Below are 17,577 nucleotides of genomic sequence, written 5' to 3'. Positions count from 1 at the left end.
ACTCCACTTCCGGTCCAGTTGCCTCCAATGTGCTTCCTGGGAGGTAGCAGGTGATGGCTCAGTACTTCGGTCCCTGCCAACCACCTAGATCCAGATGGAGTTCCAAGCTCCTGGCTTTAGCCTGGCCCACCCCTGGCTGTAAATGGACCATCTCTCATTCTTGCTCTACCTTTCAAATACATTTTTTAGAAGTTTGTGAAAAAACATAATTAAAAATACTTATTTTAAAAATTATCGTTGCAGGCTGGAATGATGAGCAGGATTTGAGCTAACACTCGTGGAAGAGCAGGATTGAGGCTGATATGTGACTATGGCATTCTAGAAGAAAAGCAAAACCATACCTCAGAGCCCAAACACCAAGACTTGTCAAGTGAAAGTAAGTCTATTTTGGTGTAACAAAGTCTTGAAATTCATACCTGTGAGATATCTTCAAAAGGTTCATGAAAACTGTATTAGGGAAAAATTATGCATAATTTCCAAAACATTTTTTTTTTGGCACTGGCCTGGGGCCAAGGACTGTGGTGCTGTTCCATGCTGGGTTTTGTCAGCCTGGCACGGAATCCTACAGCATTCCTATGACTGACTACCCAAGGTTGTAGGGGGGGTGACAGAGGCAGCCCCTGAGGTACTTGGGCAGGCCCTAGGACGGTCACATCTGTTTCACTGTCGCCATGCCCTGTAAGATCTTGGGGGTACACACCAGGCCCGCAAGATGTCAGGGGTGATAAACGCTAAACCAAGCCCCCCTCCACTGGGGCGCGGGTCTCTGCCTGACAACCAGGGCTTCTGTCCACGGGCACGTGTCAGGATCCGCCCAGCGCGCGCAGCACTGAGCGCCGAGGCACGGCAGTCCCATGGTCCCTTGCGGTCTGCCCACGGTTGGAGGAGAGTGGCAAAGGCAGCCCCTCAGGCCACCCAGACTGGTCCAGGCTGGCGACACGTGGGCTCTACAGTCCCAGGTACAGTCACGCCTCTGGAGGTGCCGGATATTCATCCACGGGCGTGGGTGTGGGCAGGGGGCTCCGACCCACCGAACTCGTCACGGTGGGCCTGGCCCTGGGATTCAGCCCGTCCTCCCGGTCCCCAGCTGGGGGCGTCCCTCCTCCAGAGCGCCTTCGGGCAGGGGTCAGGGGCAACTCTGGCCGCCTGTTTCTTTCAACGTGGTTTCTGCCGTGACTATAACAGAACGAGGCACCGCCCAGCTTCCGTAGCTCCGGTGCGGGTGGCCCTGTGCACGCGCAGCAGCTCGGGTGGTGTAACTGGGAGGTTTGCCGCGAGGCACGCGTGCTGCCATCTTGGTTCGCATCTCTCACCGTCTGGTGTTGATGGCTCGGTATTACTCTATGAGGGATGCAAGTTTGATAAATTAGAGCATTCTTCTGGCAGGGTCAAGTTGACCAGGGTGAAAATCAGCCTTTTCTTGAGGCTGCATTTTGAGCTGAATTACTCTATCCAAAGCTACTTTGAACAGGAAGAAAATACAGTAATATTCAGGCTTTCAAAATACTAAATATATGGGCTGATGCGTGATCTACCTTTGCTTACAGAGAGCTTGCATTAGGCAGTCACAAACAAAAGTTAAAAACGCCCTCATTTTCTGTAATCAGACTTTCAGAGGCGAGTAATAAAAGCCTCAACTCAAACTACGTTAAAGAATAAGGAAATGTAACAGGGTCACAGCACAAGAAGTGCAGGGGCCAGGCAGGCTTCAAGGCTGGACGATTGCGTGGAACAACAAAGCCAACAGGGATTCAGGTTATTTTTGTGGTCTCCCCTGCTGTCTCTTGTGTTAGCCTGGTCCTAAGCCAGGAGCAAGGTGCATGTAGCAGTCCCAGGCTTCAAACCTGCACAGGACACCATAGACAGGAAGAAGAGAGACACACACAGAGACTCTTCTTAGCTGTGATGTGCAAGCCTCACCCCCAAGCCCCAACAGACCTCAGCCCCCATGGTTTATTGGCTCTGTAACACAATACTGATGAGCAAAATGGGATTACACTTGGCCAGGCAGTGCCATCCCTAGGCCTGGGGATGGAGGCAGTGTTACCTGAGAGCTAGCTGGGAGGGAGAGGGATGGATGTCTGAACATATCAGAGTGCTTCTGGTGAGGAAGCAGGGGCAGATAATATTAGTTGCAGGAAACAGAAAAACCAACACACAAGTGGCTTAAACTAAGTCCTTGCCTTTTTTTTTTTTTTTATCATTACATAAAGTTTTGCATTAACTGGCTGCTGGCATGGATTCTGCAGCCTGGTGATGGCACTGATCTTTCCTTCATGCCTGTCACCTTGAGGTGGCCACTCAAGTCCATACATCATATCTGGGTTCAAACAGGATGAAAGGGAGAAAAGGAACAGGTTGTATAAAATGTTCTGGGGTCAGCATTTGGCACAGTGGTTAGGCCATGGTTTGGGACACCTGCATCCCATATGGATTTACATGGGTTCAAGTCCCAACTAAGCTCTCCCTTTTAGCTCCCTGTGAAATGCACTCTGGGAGGTAGAATGCAATGACTTGGTTCAGTTCCTATCACTCATGTGGGAGACCCAGATTGAGTTCTTGGCTCCCAGTTTGAGCTTGAGCCAGCTTTGGCATTTTGGGAGCAAGCCATTGGATGGGAAATTTCTCTGTGTCTTTCAGATAAAAGTGTGGGAATCTATACAGCATATGAAAAATAGGCTTGGCTTCTCTGCATTACAGGGGTCTACAGTTTTGCATGGGGAGACAAAACCTACCCCAGGAACTACAACCCAATGTCAGACCCAAAGGGGCACTGTAACTGCTCACCTCTGTGCCCACATCGGGTCTGCCCTGCCCACTGTGTTGCTGTCGTGCTGTGCTGCTGGTATCACTATGGTAACAGACAAGCTTCCAGAAATTGTGGCCTGTACACCTGAAGTGTGCAGAGCTTTGTCTACTTGTCCTCAAAGTGGACATTAGTCTTCTGCTAAGAAAACAGATAAGCATATCGGGCAGCAGCTCTTGGATGACATCATTGTCCTGGCGGGGCTGCACGGTGGTTGTGAATGCATGTAATGGGTCTGGTGGCAGAGCGGTTGGGGTGTGACTGGACAGAACACAAGGACCTCTTTCACAGGGACATTATCTGAGCGCGGATGGGCTCTCGGGTCAAGTTTCAGGCGGCCAGGCTTCTGTTTTTGGCAGCCATCCAGCGGATATATTCCATCTTATGCCCATGACTTAAGTTGGAAGAAGTTGATAGAAAAGCAGGTAGTATTTGGGGGAGTTTCTTTGTCTCCCAAAACATTTATTTTATTTTATTTTTTTTATTTTGACAGGCAGAGTGGACAGTGAGAGAGAGAGAGAGAGAAAGAAAGGTCTTCCTTTGCCATTGGTTCACCCTCCAATGGCCGCTGCGGCCGGTGTGCTGCGGTCGGCGCATCGCGCTGATCCGAAGCCAGGAGCCAGGTGCTTCTCCTGGTCTCCCATGGGTGCAGGGCCCAAGCACTTGGGCCATCCTCCACTGTACTTCCTGGCCACAGCAGAGAGCTGGCCTGGAAGAGGGGCAACCAGGACAGAATCCGGCGCCCCGACCGGGACTAGAACCCGGTGTGCTGGCGCCGCAAGGCTGAGGATTAGCCTAGTGAGCCATGGTGTCGGCCCCAAAACATTTTTAAGAGCAGGGAATGCACTGACCTTTTGCCATGGCCCTAACCCCTGAAATGCAGTGGGTTTCTTCTTGACTTGAGTTACTCACACCTGTACCTTAATCCCGCCCTCTTCCCCAGCTGCCTTCCTGTCCTGCTTTCCCTTCCTTCACATATTTAATAGAAGGCTGGACCCCAAAGCAGCTTTTCCTCTCTGATTCCCTACACAGCACTCAGCATGGTTACCTGCAGCTCTGTGGTCTTTGGCTTCTGCATCCCCCCCCCCCCCACCCCTTCTCGTTTTTGTTCCTTAGGGGGTTCTTCTTATGTCCCTGTTCTTTAAATGTCTTTTCCTCTGAGTCCTCTCCCAGGCTCTGGGATCCTGTTTTCCTGTTCTTTAGTCTCCCTGGGTCCCTCATCCAAGTTCACAGCTTTATCCCTTGCTTCAGGCTCCAGCCCAGTTCTCTCTCCTGAGCTCCATACATTGCCAGCCATCTCCGCTAACAAAGCCCACAGGTGCACTGAGCTCAGCTTGGGTCATAATGTCAAGAACCTCTTGTCCTAAAATAGAATTTCTGTATTTTTAAAGAACACCAGTATCCATCAGGCAGAAACTGAAGTGAGTCATTTTAGAACATTTCTCATGCATCTGGCTTGTGCCCGTCACCCTTATCAAACGTTGCCATCCATAACAGAAGAGTCTGTCAATGGGGGGAAAGAAAGTGTGTGAATAATTTTATAACAAGAGCAAGTATTATTCAGCCTTAGAAAGGGGATGCTGCCATTTGTATCAGCGTGGGTGAAGTCAGAGGTTGCTGTGCTAAGTGAAATGAGCCAGACACAGGACAAATACCCTATGATCTCACTTACAGTTGGAATCTTAAAAATCCCACAAAGCCAAAAATGGTGACTGTATAGAAAGAGTACAGTAGTGACTGGCAGGGACTGTGGGAAATGGGAAGGTGGTGATGGAGGCCCAAGGGGAAAGTTCAGAGTTACAGAAGGTGACTAAGCGGAGAGATCTAACACAGAGCATACAGACCATCGTTAATACCATTGCGTTACATCCTGGAAGTTTACTAAGAGCATAGGTTTTCAAAGATTGATTTTTCCCCTCTCACTCCCTCCCCTTCTCACCCCTCCCTCCCCTCCTCCTCTTCCCCTCTCCTGTTTGTTTGCCCCCCCCCCGCCCCCACCACAGGCAAAGTGACAGAGGGAGAAGGAAGGGGGTGGGAGAGAGAGAGAAAGAATCTACTCGTTCACTCCCCAAATGGCCACCAGTAGCCAGGGCTGGGCCAGGCTGAAATCAGGAGCCTGGAGTTCTGTCTGGGTCTCTCATGTAGATGGCAGGAGCCCAAGCACTTAAGCCATCCTCAGCTGCTTTCCCAGGCACATTAGAAGGACGCTGGATTGGAAGCGCCAGCATCAAAGCAGTGGCTTACTGTGCTACGCCATAGCCATAGCACTGACCCCACTAAGACTGTTAAGTCCTTTTACCACTTACTGATAGCAAAGGTAACTTGGAAATACTGAATATGTTGATTTGCTTGATTGCAGTAATCATTTCATATATCAAAACATAATCCCTTCAGTGCACATATGACCAGAAAAAGACATCACCACCCTAATGTGGGACCCACTGAGTTTTCTCCCCAAACCTTGTGTCGTGGCCTGGTATTATTTGGTGCCACTCATGTGACATGTAACCTGCTGCCCCCCTCTTCCCCTCCAAACTGGGCTGAACAAGACATCCAGCCCCTTCTAGTGAAGAACGTAGCAGTGGGGATATTCCCCAAAGACTCTGCCATAATAATTGTCAACTTCCAGTCACCAGCATACAGAGAGGTGATATACGATAGTTGTGAAATGAATGTGTCTGCATAAATAATTCAACAAGTGGCTGACATTTTTATGTGGTAAAAGCTCATTCATACATTTTGGTCCACATAGAGGAAAGAAAAGCCACCTGTACCCCACCACGCAAACTGAATGAGTATTCACATATGGCTGTATTTTCCTCTCCTATGGTTAAGATGTATTTTTACCTAGGCATAAATACTGTACTTATAATATGAATCCTGCTTCTCTACTAAGAATAACATAATTTTATATCATTAAATATTCACGGTATCATGGGGAAAATGTTCTCTGCTAAAAAACAGGTTGACTGCTGGCAGATAATTTTATAAATACAGAAAGTATAATGACTTAATAACAACCAGCTATAATACCACTGCCCAGAAATAGTTATCAATGCAATATTTAATAAAACCTTAAACATGCTTTGCATGTTTTATACTCTCTGAAAGTGCATTTTGTATGAGCTGCATTTTCTGCTGCGTCTCGCCTGAGCCATCATGAAATCAAATATTTTCCTGTGTCACTAAGTATTTCTCAGATATTTTTAATAACTACATAATAGTCCATTATTGGATAAGCTATAACTTATTTAGTCCCCTGATGTTGGATTTTGAGGCTGATTCCAATTTGTTATAAATTGTTATAACAAATAACATCCTTCTATTCGTGTGTGTGTGTGTGTGTGTGTGTGTGTTTCACAATGTTGATTGATGATAGTAGAATTAATCAAGGCATTTGGGATTATCGCATATATATTCAAAATGCCTTCCAATAAGTTTTTACCAGTTTATCTTCACACCAAATAGGAAAGGGCATTTCTCACTGAACTCTCCCCAAATACTGAGAAGCTAATGTCAGGCTGACACATTTTGCAAAAACAAACAGAACCTCTGATCTCACTATTGCTTTGGTTATTATTTCTTTCATTACCGATGAGACTGAGCCCTTCAGTATTTTTACATCACTATTTATAAATTATCTTTTATAGACTGTTTATGCCTTGGGGAATAGGGTTTGTTTGTTTTTTAAGATTTCCATGTTATTTACTTGAAAGGCAGAGTGACAGAGGGAAAGAGAGACATCTTTTGTCTTCTGGTTCCCTGTCCAAATGAGCATAAGAGCCGAGCTGGGCCGTGCTGAAGCCTAGGAGCCAGTAGCTCCATCCAGGTTTCCTGGGTAGGTTGTAGGGACTCGAATTCTTGAGCCATCATCTCCTGCTTCCCAGATACTCTAGCTGAAAGCTGGACTGGCAGCAGAGCAGCTGAGACTGGAACTGGCACTGTGTTAGGGGACACAGGTGTACTAGGTGGCTACTTACCCTCCTGTGCCACAGTGCCCTTCCCAGGGGAGATTAGTTTTCATAGAAATGTTACATGGTCAGCACTGTGGCATAGCAGGTAAAGCCGCTGCCTGCAGTGTCGGCATCCCATATGGACTGCAGTTCAAGTCCCAGCTGCTCCACTTCCAATCCAGCTCTCTGCTGTGGCCTGGGAAAGCAGTGGAAGGTGGCCCAAGTCCTTGGGCCCCTGCACCTGCGTGGGAGACCCAGAAGAAGCTCCTGGCTTCAGGTTGGCATAGCTCCAGCCTTTGCAGCCAATTGGGGAGTGAACCATCGGATGGAAGACCTCTCTCTCTCTTTCTCTCTCTTCTCTCTTTGTAACTCTGACTTTCAAATAAATAAATCTTTTTTAGAAAAGTTACTATTTCTCACAGTGATTTATATAGGTCCTCAACATTAAAACCTTAACTTTTATTGATTTTTTAAAAGATTTTTATTTATTTGAGAGGTAGAGTTACAGACAGTGAAAGGGAGAGACAAAGAGAAAGGTCTTCCATCTATTGGTTCACTCCCCAAATGGCTGCAACAGCCGGAGCTGTGCCGATCCAAAGCCAGGTGCCAGGAGCTTCCTCCAGTCTTCCACATGGTGCAGGGGCACAAGCACTTGGGCCATCTTCTACTGCTTTCCCAGGCTGTAGCAGAGAGATGGACTGGAAGAGGAGCAACCAGGACTAGAACCAGCACCCACATGGGTTGCTGGCAACACAGGTGGAGGATTAACCTACTGTGCCACCATGCCGGCCCCAACTTTTACTGATTTTTCAAAAATTTTTTCTTAGCTGACTGTTTATTTTTGATTTCATTAGTGATTTTCTTCATATATAAGAAATTTTACTGTTTATATACACAATTCAATATTTCCCATAATCTCTTCTATTGAGTTTTAGCCTCAGTAAGAGCATTCCTGTCCAGAAATTAATATTTAGTTCTCTTTCCTTCTAGGATTTTTATATCTTTATATACTTTGGTATTTAATACTTTCGTCTATTGGAATTTACTTTGCCATGTCATGTGGACTAAAGATCTAACTTGATTTTTTTTTCTTCGTAGAGTTAAGCAGTTAGGTAAAGCTTCATTTTTAATAACTATTATATTTTGCAATGAATTGCATTTCAGGACAAGATGGATAAAAGGAAGTCAGGATAATGTTTCTGTTGAAGTAAAATTTCCTTATAATGTAATTTGGGAGACGAGGGATGGATCAGGCATCCCAGGAGGTGGGGGCAGCGGGGGGTGAAGGATGACTTAGGCCGTGGTGGAGGTGGGTTTGGGTTGGACTTGCAGAGCCATCCACAACTGTGGATGCAGAGAGCAAAAGCAGAAATGTGGCTGTGGGAGGGCTCAGGCCCAGGAGCACTCCTACATCCCAAGGGTTGATTTAACAATCCTGGATACAGTGTTGTCACCTCCATTTCCATGGAGATCTGTAAAGACGATGAGATGGCAATACCAGCAAGCAGATGGGGAAGAAACTCTCTTAATGTATTCAAAACTTAATACCCAGTTCTTTCTTTTGTTTTTAAGTTTTTTATTTATTTACTTGAAAGTCAGAGTTAGAGGAGAGGCAGAGAGAGAGAGAGAGAGAGTGTGTGTGTGAGAGAGAGAGAGAGAGAGAGAGAGAGAGGTCTTCCATCTGATGGTTCATTCCCCAATTGGTTGCAACAGCCAGAGCTGTGCTGATCCGAAGCCAGGAGCCAGGAGCTTCTTCCAGGTCTCCCACACAGGCCTGCTTTCCCAGGCCATAGCAGAGAGCTGGATCAGAAGTGGAGCAGCCAGGTCTTGAACTGGTGCCCAAATGGGATGCCGGCGCTTCAGACCAGGGCGTTAACCTGCTGTGCCACAGTGCCTGCTCTTTCTTTTTTTAAGTTTTTATTTATTTATTTATTTGAAAGTCAGAGTTAAACAGAGAAAGGAGAGGCAGAGAGAGAGAGAGAGAGAGAGAGAGAGAGAAAGTCTAATACCCAGTTCTGAACCTATGTTAAACAATGACTCAAGTCTCCACACACTGCTAAATAGTTGAAAGAGAATGAGAACTCTATGTAAACCGAATGCCAATTTGTCGACAAAACTAGGCTGTATTAATTAATGTGTGCAATCCATCTGTCTTCTCAAAGTCAGGAGGGACTTTACAGTAGAGAGGCGTTAGAGACAAGGCTGTTCGCTCCTCCATGGGTGTGCACCGGATGTGTCAGTACCTATGGTGCTTGTCTGCCTGACATAACCCATCTGGGCTTTCTTTGGAAACTCAAGGCCAGGGCCCAGTATTCCCTGCCAAGAACCTCTAGTTTGCTTTGGTAGACCAAGGTAAGCCACCACACTTACAGAGTTCTGGAAAATCCACCTTGTGCTCATTTTAGTCATCATAACAGACTTCACTTCTCCTAACAGCAGCATTGCCAGGCAAAACAAAGGGCATTGGGGCCAGCGCCGTGGCTCACTTGGTTAATCCTCTGCCTGCGGCGCCAGCATTCCATATGGGTGCCAGGTTCTAGTCCCGGTTGCTCCTCTTCCAGTCCAGCCCTCTACTGTGTCCCAGGAAGGCAGTGGAGGATGGTCCAAGTGCTTGGGCCCTGCACCCTCATGGGAGACCAGGAAGAAGTACCTGGCTCCTGGCTTTGGATTGGCAAGGCACTGGCCATGGCGGCCATTTGGGGGGTGAACCAATGGAAGGAAGACCTTTGTCTCTGTCTCACTGTCTAACTCTATCTGTCAAATAAAAAACAAAACAAAAAACGAAGGGCATCATCAGAGAATTTTGCAGCTGCACACACAGACACACATACATACACACACATATACATACACACAACCCCACACACATACAAATACACACACATATATACATACACACATACATACACACATTCACACATATACACACATATCCACGCACACCCCCACACATACACATACATAGTTACACCCACAATCACACACATACACCCACACACATACACATCTACGCACACATATCCACATATACACACACACATACCCCACACACATTTGGCTCAGCTTTGCTGATGAGATCTTGACTTGGAAATGAAACAGATTTGTAACTCATACAGTTTATGAGAGACCAAAAAAAAAATTACTAAATCAGTAGTTGTGACAGAAACAAAACATATCCTGAAGTTACCTAGCCACAGCCCATATACAAGGGACCTTCTAAAAATTCGTGTGTTTACATATTATGGAAAGAAAAACTTGCACCAAAATGAACTTATCTTTTAATTCCTTTTTGCACATGCTTTTTAAATATTTATCTACTTATCTAAAAGGCACAGTTAGAGGGAAAAATAAGCGGAAGGCGATAGAAAGAGAAAGAGAACCAGCAACTGACCGAACTTCCTTCTGCTGGTTCACTTCCCAAATGAATGCAGTGACCAGGGCTCGGCCAGGCCAAAGCAAGGAGCCCAGGAGGTTCACCAGGGTCTCCCACTTGGCCGAAGCCAGGAACCAGGTGCTTCCTCCTGGTCTCCCATGAGGGTGCAGGGCCCAAGCACTTGGGCCATCCTCCACTGCACTCCTGGGCCAGAGCAGAGAGCTGGACTGGAAGAGGGGCAACCAGGACTAGAACCCGGCACCCATATGGGATGCTGGCGCCGCAGGCGGAGGATTAACCAAGTGAGCCGTGGCACCGGCCCCTCCACATACTTTTTGAAGTCCCCTTGTACAAACTGCTCAGATATTCCTCTACCAAACAAACAAAAACAAAAGCAAAGGTAGCTTATTGAAGTCAGAACTCAAATCGTGTTGTAGTACAAGCTGCTATGTTAAATTTTGAAGTTTTTCTCTGGAATTTTTGGTGCTTTCTTACCCTTTACCCGGTATTTCCTGATAACACTTCTTTCCCAGACAGGTTAACAGATTCCTTTAGTGCAGAGGCTACATCATCATTGTGTTCACAAACCTAGCTCAGGCCTCACCCATGAAAGATACTCAGTGAATGAGGGGTAGGTGGGTGGTGCTGTACGCACACCTTTCAGAACAATCCCAGATTAGGAAACACTCCTGGTGTATTGTGTATTGCTGGATGACACTATGCTATAAACCATTGTTAAGATTTTCAGAGCTAGAATAAAAGAAATTGCTACATGTCTCCAAGCCCCACAGACCCAGTCTGGCACAGGGGCCACAGTAGCAGTGCAAGCCCACTTCTAAAACCAAGCTATATGTAATTGTATTAGTTGAGCAAACAAAGACACACAGACACCCTTGTCTGCCTTGTTGATTTCCTTCCTGTACCGTGCTTCCTGTTTGTGTTTTTGTCCTGTTCCTTTGTGTGTGCATGTGAGGTCTTTCTTCCTGCCTCAGCTGAAGTTGTCACCACGTGGATGGGAGACTCCCAAATCCCCAGGCAACTGGTTTCCCACAGGTTGCTGGATTTGTTGCATTTTCATTTTGCTGACAGAGGCGATGTGCCTGCCTTTTGTTGTACAGTAAATGCATGTGGGAAGGAAAAGCATCGTTAATGTGTGCACGCCTCTGATTAGACTCAGGCATACTGAGCAAAAAAAGTCTGGTTCTAGAAATAGAGAAGTGTGGTGTTGACAGTGCAAGCAGAGTGGCGTTTTCACATGGCGAAGCAGGAGATTGAAAAAATAATAAATTCTCTAAATGCCGAATTCACAAGTCTTTGAAAGAGGCATCTGGAAGAATTTACTCCTACTCTTGAATCAGCCATCAGTGGGCAGCCAGAGCTGACAAACGGGTGCTTGGATGGTGTGAGAGCCATAAGGACAAGCAGCAGCATGCGTCTCGTAGGTAAGAGCGGAAGCAAAGGCAGCAGTGCCAACAGAGAAGGTGTGGTTGAAGATACAGGGGAAAGGGCCCGGGATTAATGTGCTAAAGGCAGGTGGCAGGGTGGTGGCAGTGACTTTGACCTGGGATAGGTCACCCTCTGAGACGAAGTGCTAAAAGGGAAGAAAGGGTGTGGCTGAGGTGTTAAGTGCAGAAGTTAGAGGTTGTGCCTGATGGACGTCAGGCTCCTGGATGGTCAGTGGAGGAAGGAGGATCAGTTAGATCCACAAGCCAGAGAAGGAGACAGCCGGGTGAGCTTCTCCAGCCACGTTTGATGTCGAGTACTTGGAATAATGAGAAAAAAAATTTTTTAAAAAGATTTTATTTATTTATTTGAGAGGTAGAGTTAGAGACAGAGAGAGGGAGAGAGAGAGAGAAAAGTCTTCCATCTGCTGGTTCACTCCCCAGAGGGCCACAATGGCCAGAGCTGAGCTGAGCCGATCCGAAGCCAGGAGCTTCCTCTGGACTCCCATGTGGGTGCAGGGGCTGAGTACTTGGGCCATCTTCCGCTGCTTTCTCAGGTCATTAGCAGAAGAGGAGCAGTCGGGATATGAACCAGCACCTGTGCTGGTGCCACAGGCAGGGTTTAGCCCACTGTGCCACAGTGCTGGCCCCAAGAAAATGTAGTGACATAGGCTTGAGGTTTCCTGAGGGGTGAGGCTGACGTAATGCTACAAGCAGGGGGTGTAGTTCAGGTGATCCACATGTCCTCTCGGTTGGGCAAGACAGGAGGGGAGATTAGAAGGTACCGGCGGCAGCACTTCTCAAACTAACCTGCTCCCATGCTCTTGCAGAGTCCCCTGAGGATATTGGAAACATCCCAGATGACTTAAAGTCCCTGGACGGCTGGCGCCGTGGCTCACTTGGTTAATCTTCCGCCTACTTGGGCCCCTGCACCCCATGGGAGACCAGGAAGAGGCACCTGGCTCCTGGCTTCAGATCGGCACAGCTCCAGCCATAGCGGCCATTTAGGGGGTGATCCAATGGAAGGAAGACCTTTCTCTCTCTCTCTCTCTCTCTCTCTCTCTCTCTCTCTCTCTCTGTCTATAACTCTACCTGTCAAATAAATTAAAAAAAAAAAAAAAGTCCCTGGAGTAGGATGTAAGGACAGACATCAGAACTTTCTGAAGCCCCCTTGTAATTCTAGCATGAAGACAACCTCAGCCAACGCTGCACATACGGTAGGACAGTGGTTCTCAAAGTGGGGTCCCCAAACTGGCAGCAACATTTTCACCTGGGAATGCGTTAGAATTGCAAAGTTTTTGAGCGCCTCCCAAGAATCAATCTAATCAGAAAATCTCAGCGCTGGTTCCTTCAGCAACTTGTGTTTTTGAACAAGCCCTCCGGGTGGTTCTGATACCTGTTAACGTTTGATGATCAATGAACGAGCAGGGAGAGAAGCAAATCTGGTCTCAACCATCCCTCTGAGAGCAGGTGCAGTGAGACAGCTACACTTCCAGCCTGTAACTAGCTCAGCTTTGAACTCTGAAAAGGTCAAGGAATTAAAGGCTGGGGTGTCGGCAGCTCCCAGAAGTATGCCAGGAATGGGGGGGACAGCAGAGCACACGTCTCGATGTTCACTGATGGGCGTTCAAACGTGGTAGCCTTAAGTGGCATAAAGCAATGGAGGAAGTGTCCTTTTATGCAGGGTGGAAAAGCAGCACTGGGGAGCAGAGTGCAGCCTGACCCCAGCCCCTGCCTCCTGTCTAATGGTACATGTGAGAAATAGCAGCCTCCACCTGCAAAGGAGGTGAGAGACCGTGCGCCTTGGGGGAAGGAAACGTGGAAGCACCTGTCCTGCGTGGAATGGTGGCATTAAGAGGGAATGGTGGAGAGGTTAAGGAGCTGGAGAAAGGCTGAGCAGAAAGCTGCAGAGCGAGGGAGTTCTGCAGGATAGGAGGCAGGTGCAGAAGTAGCGAGGAGGCCAGGGACCATTTGCCCTTTGGGCAGAGGTCATGGGTTACTGGCACGGGAGGTCCTGGTAGCACTCACTCACTTCCTCACTGTGACTTACTTGCTGCTGCTGTGGCTTATCATCGCAGAAAGTCCTGCCACTGTCTCCTGGGAGCTAAGTCATTGTGGAGTGAAAGGCCCAGCCTCGTGGTGGGCAGGAACGTCGCAGGCACTGGGGAAGATGCCTCCAGGTGCCTGGGCAGGCAGAGGCAGAGCCTGTTCTGGGTTAGCGCTGTTGCCTGGACCATGGTCCTTCTCGCTGGAGCTTCAGTCTTCCAGCCAGGGGGAGCTGTACTTGCCTGAAAGTGGTTCCAGGGCCCAGTTGCTGTCTTGGAGGAAGGCAGGACCAGAAGGACCTTCAGAATGTCCAGATATTGCTTATCCTGCCTGGGACAGATAAGGGGGCTGGAAGAGAAAGGGAGGAAGGGATAAATCAAGGAGATAATGACAGAAGCAGATGAGAACTCATACAGAGTGGTTTGGCTTAGACACTCTGCCTGACTCTTGGCCATACTCAGGATTCTGGAATGTCTTCTGCCCAGGTACAAATTAGGCTTTCCTATGGCCACCAGATGTAGCTTAGCTTCCAGTCCAGTAGTACTGCCTGGGCTGCTCCAAGGCTGAACTGGGAACCTGTGGAAGTTTATTCCCAGAAATCTTTCTTCTTACCCAGTAGAGAACATCGGAATGGATGTAGGAATTGTGGAGGGAGGGGGAGGGGGCTGGCTGGGGAAGAGAGCACAGAACCTTTTTCTCTTCCTTCTGCCCAGTGTTTTACATGTAAGCAATACAACCCCTTATTCTTGAGAATTGTAGGTACCAGTCCACTACCCCACTCCCCAAATGTTCTTTTACTTTTTTTTTTTAAAAAAAGACTTTTATTTGAAAGACAGCATGACAGAGCAAGATCTTCCCTCCATTGGTTCCCTCCCAAATGCCTGCAACAGCCAAGGCTGGGCCACACCAAAGCCAGGAGCCAGAAACTCTGTCTGGGTCTCCCACGTGGGTGATAGGAACTCAAGCATTTGAGCCATCTTCTGCTGCTTCCCAGGTGCATTAGCAGGGAGCTGGATCACAGCAGAGTAGCTGGGACTCGAACCAACACTCTGATATGGGATGTAGGCAGTCTGAGAGGCAGCTTAACCCTCTATGCTGTGGTGCCTGCCCCTCCCCCAAATACTCAGTACCATTCGTTGGGATGTGAAGGTGGACAGTGATGATCCTTTGGATTCCTTGTTCCTTAAGAATACCATATTGTAGGGCCAAGATACTGGTCAGAACAGATACCTGTGGGTGCCTCAGTAGAACCACCAGGAACACTCTGGTTGGATAGCAGCATCTTCCTGCCCACTTTGCCTCTCTGGCCGCCTGTGACCTCATCCTGCACTGCCTCAGCTGTCCACTCCTGTGGGTATATCCTAAACCTGTCATTCCCACCAATGGCAACTCCAGCTAAGTCATCAACTGCTGACTCTGCAGAGTATCTCCCCAAATCCAAAAATTTTGTAATTGTTCCAGCTCATTGACATACCTACAAGCCGTTAATCCTACTGCCTTTTCACTATGCCCTCAACCCCCTCTTTCCATAGCTCAGAGGCCACAGTTTGTCATGACCACTCCCCTACACCCTCATCTCACTTGCCTCTCTCTCAGCAGTGTGAGAGTGGGTCAACCTCTATAATGGTTAAACCCAACTCATCACGTACTTGAGATGCATATTTGCATAGCCTCTGCTTCCTACCATCTTAAGAACAAAAGAATGAACTTGATCCCGCGTCACCCTCCAGCCACTGACCCGTTCCCCTGCTCTGTCGTACAGTAAAATCTCTTAGAAAGATTTGGTCGTCTTCGCCACCTCTGATTCTTCTCCACCCATTCTCTGTTGAAGTCACTCCCCTGCTCTGAGCACTCTGCTCCCACGGAGGCCAGGAGAGACGTCTGCTACTAAGTCCAGTAGTCAGTTCTGTGGTCATCCTATTGGGCCCATCAGCAACATTTCATAGTTTTTTCAAGTACCTTCTTCTTTTGACTTCCAGGAGTCCTCCCTCTTCTGGATTTCCTCCTTTGTTCCTTTTCATGCTCCTTGAATCGTCGTGCTGCCATCAAATGCTAGGCTCAGTCTTTGGACCTCCTCTCCATCTATTCTCTCCTTTACTAAAGTGCCTCTCTTCTCATGGCTTTAAATACCCTGCTTGCCCTGATGACTCCCGAGTTTATATTTCCTGCAAAGATCTCTCCACTAAACCTTAGTCTCCTATGCCAACCGCCTAGTGGATATCTTGACTTGAAGGCTAATGGGCATTGCATATTAACACGTCCAAAATGGAACTCCTGATCTTACCGTCCAACCCTTCTTCCTGCAGTTCCCCCATCTCATCAGATAGTACCTCTGTCTATTCTTCCAAGTCTGTCTATTCAAGTCAAAAAGCCCAGAGTCACTCGTGTGGCTTCTTTTCACCTTCTGACTCTGGATCAAGTTCATCCGTAAACTCTGCTGACTCAGCAGTCCGTGTTCATCCAGAAGCTGACCACTTCTCATGCTCTCGTTATTTCCACCATGGTTCAAGTTGCCAAAGTTTCTGACCTGAATTATTGAAGTAGCTTCTTTTCTAAAAGATTTATTTGAAAGGCAGAGCAACAGAGAGAATGAAGGAGGGAGGTGGGGAGGGTGGTGGAGAGGGAGGGAGGGAAGAAGGAAGGGAGGAAGTAAGAAAAAAAAAGAGAGAGAGAATGAGAATATCTTTGACCCATGGGTTTACTCCCCAGATGGCCACAACAGCCAAGTCTGGGCCAGGCCAAAGCCAGAAGCCTGGAATTCCATTCTAATCTCTTATGTTGGGTGGTAGGGGCCCAGGCATTTTGGCCATCATCCACTGCCTTCCCAGGTGTATTAGTGGGAAACTAGATCAGAAGCAGAACAGCCTAGGGCTGAACCAGTGCTCTGATATGGGATGCTAGGTCTGAAGCAGTGGCTTAACCTGCTAAGAGATAATACCAGCCCTGAAATGGCTCCTCAGTCTCTCTGCTTTCATCATTGTCCCCCACTCTGGTCAAGTCTCACTGCAGCACCCAAAGTGATCCTTTTAAGTATTACATAACAGTTTTCCTCTTCTAAGAATTCTCCAAAATTTTCTGATTCCATCCATAATTTTATTTCGAAAATGAAAACTCCTAAGACGTCTGGCGTGACCAGATAAGATCCTGCAGCAAGGTCTGTTGCTCTCTGCATTTTCTCATCCACGTCCTGCCACTGTCTATTGTGCTCATGTTGCGCTGTAGCCTTCTTGCTTGTCCTCTTGTGGACCGAGCACGTTCCACTCACAAGGCCTGTGTGCTTGCTGTTCCTCCGGCTGGCAGGCTGCTCCTGCACACGTCTGCCTTGCTGGTTATCAACTTCAAAAATTATTTGGTGCCAACAGAGTAAATGTTGGGTTCCCAGAGATCTCCCGTTTACCGTCATCCTATTTTTTATAGCACTTCCTATTCCCTTTTCCTTTTAAAATTTCTTTCCCAACTCCTAATCACTACTTAACACACTGTTTTATTTACTTGTTTGTTTGCTTACTGCATATATTTCTCAGTAGAACATAAGCTGTCTGAGGACAGGAACTGTCACCTGTATAGACCACGGTATAGTCCTCAGTGCTCAGAACAGTGTCTGGTGTGTGTGATGTGCTAAGTAAATGTCGTTTCAATGAACAGATGAATGCAATTGAGGGAGACAGCGAGGGAAGCCTTGATCCTCAAGACCTAGACTCTTAGAATCAGAAACAACAATCCATAGGGGAGAAGCATTGCAACATAAAGATTCACAAAATACCCACGTTGCTTCCGCAACCAGGTCTAAGAGGAGAGAGAAACTCGGTTCCTTTCAGCACTCAGACTACCTCTCTGCTCATGTTCTATGGGAAGTGGGCCTCAGAAACAAGTCAGGTTGACATCACTGGAGCAGCCCTAATAGAAAGCACACTTCGAAAGTGCATGCAACATAGAGTTAGAAGTTAAATTTATTTT

At 47.5% G+C, this 17,577-nt stretch overlaps 1 protein-coding gene across 3 annotated transcripts in view; it reads left to right on the top strand.

The window, feature by feature from the left end:
• The first annotated feature begins 831 nt into the window (after window positions 1–831).
• GNG2 (G protein subunit gamma 2) overlaps window positions 832–17,577 on the top strand; it is a 171,189-nt gene continuing 154,443 nt past the window's right edge. Inside the window, exon 1 of one of the 3 annotated variants that reach the window (XM_070053666.1) lies at window positions 832–959. The gene's annotated coding sequence lies outside the window, so the exon portion shown is untranslated. Of the gene's footprint in view, window positions 960–11,317; window positions 11,575–17,577 lie in introns of those variants that run through there. The other 2 variants (XM_017348297.3, XM_070053668.1) reach the window with 2 other exon arrangements.

The sequence above is a fragment of the Oryctolagus cuniculus genome, chromosome 12 (genome assembly GCF_964237555.1).
Source record: "Oryctolagus cuniculus chromosome 12, mOryCun1.1, whole genome shotgun sequence".
Lineage (NCBI taxonomy): Eukaryota > Metazoa > Chordata > Mammalia > Lagomorpha > Leporidae > Oryctolagus > Oryctolagus cuniculus.
Note: the sequence above shows the minus strand (reverse complement) of the source record. Positions and strands in the feature narration are given on the sequence as shown.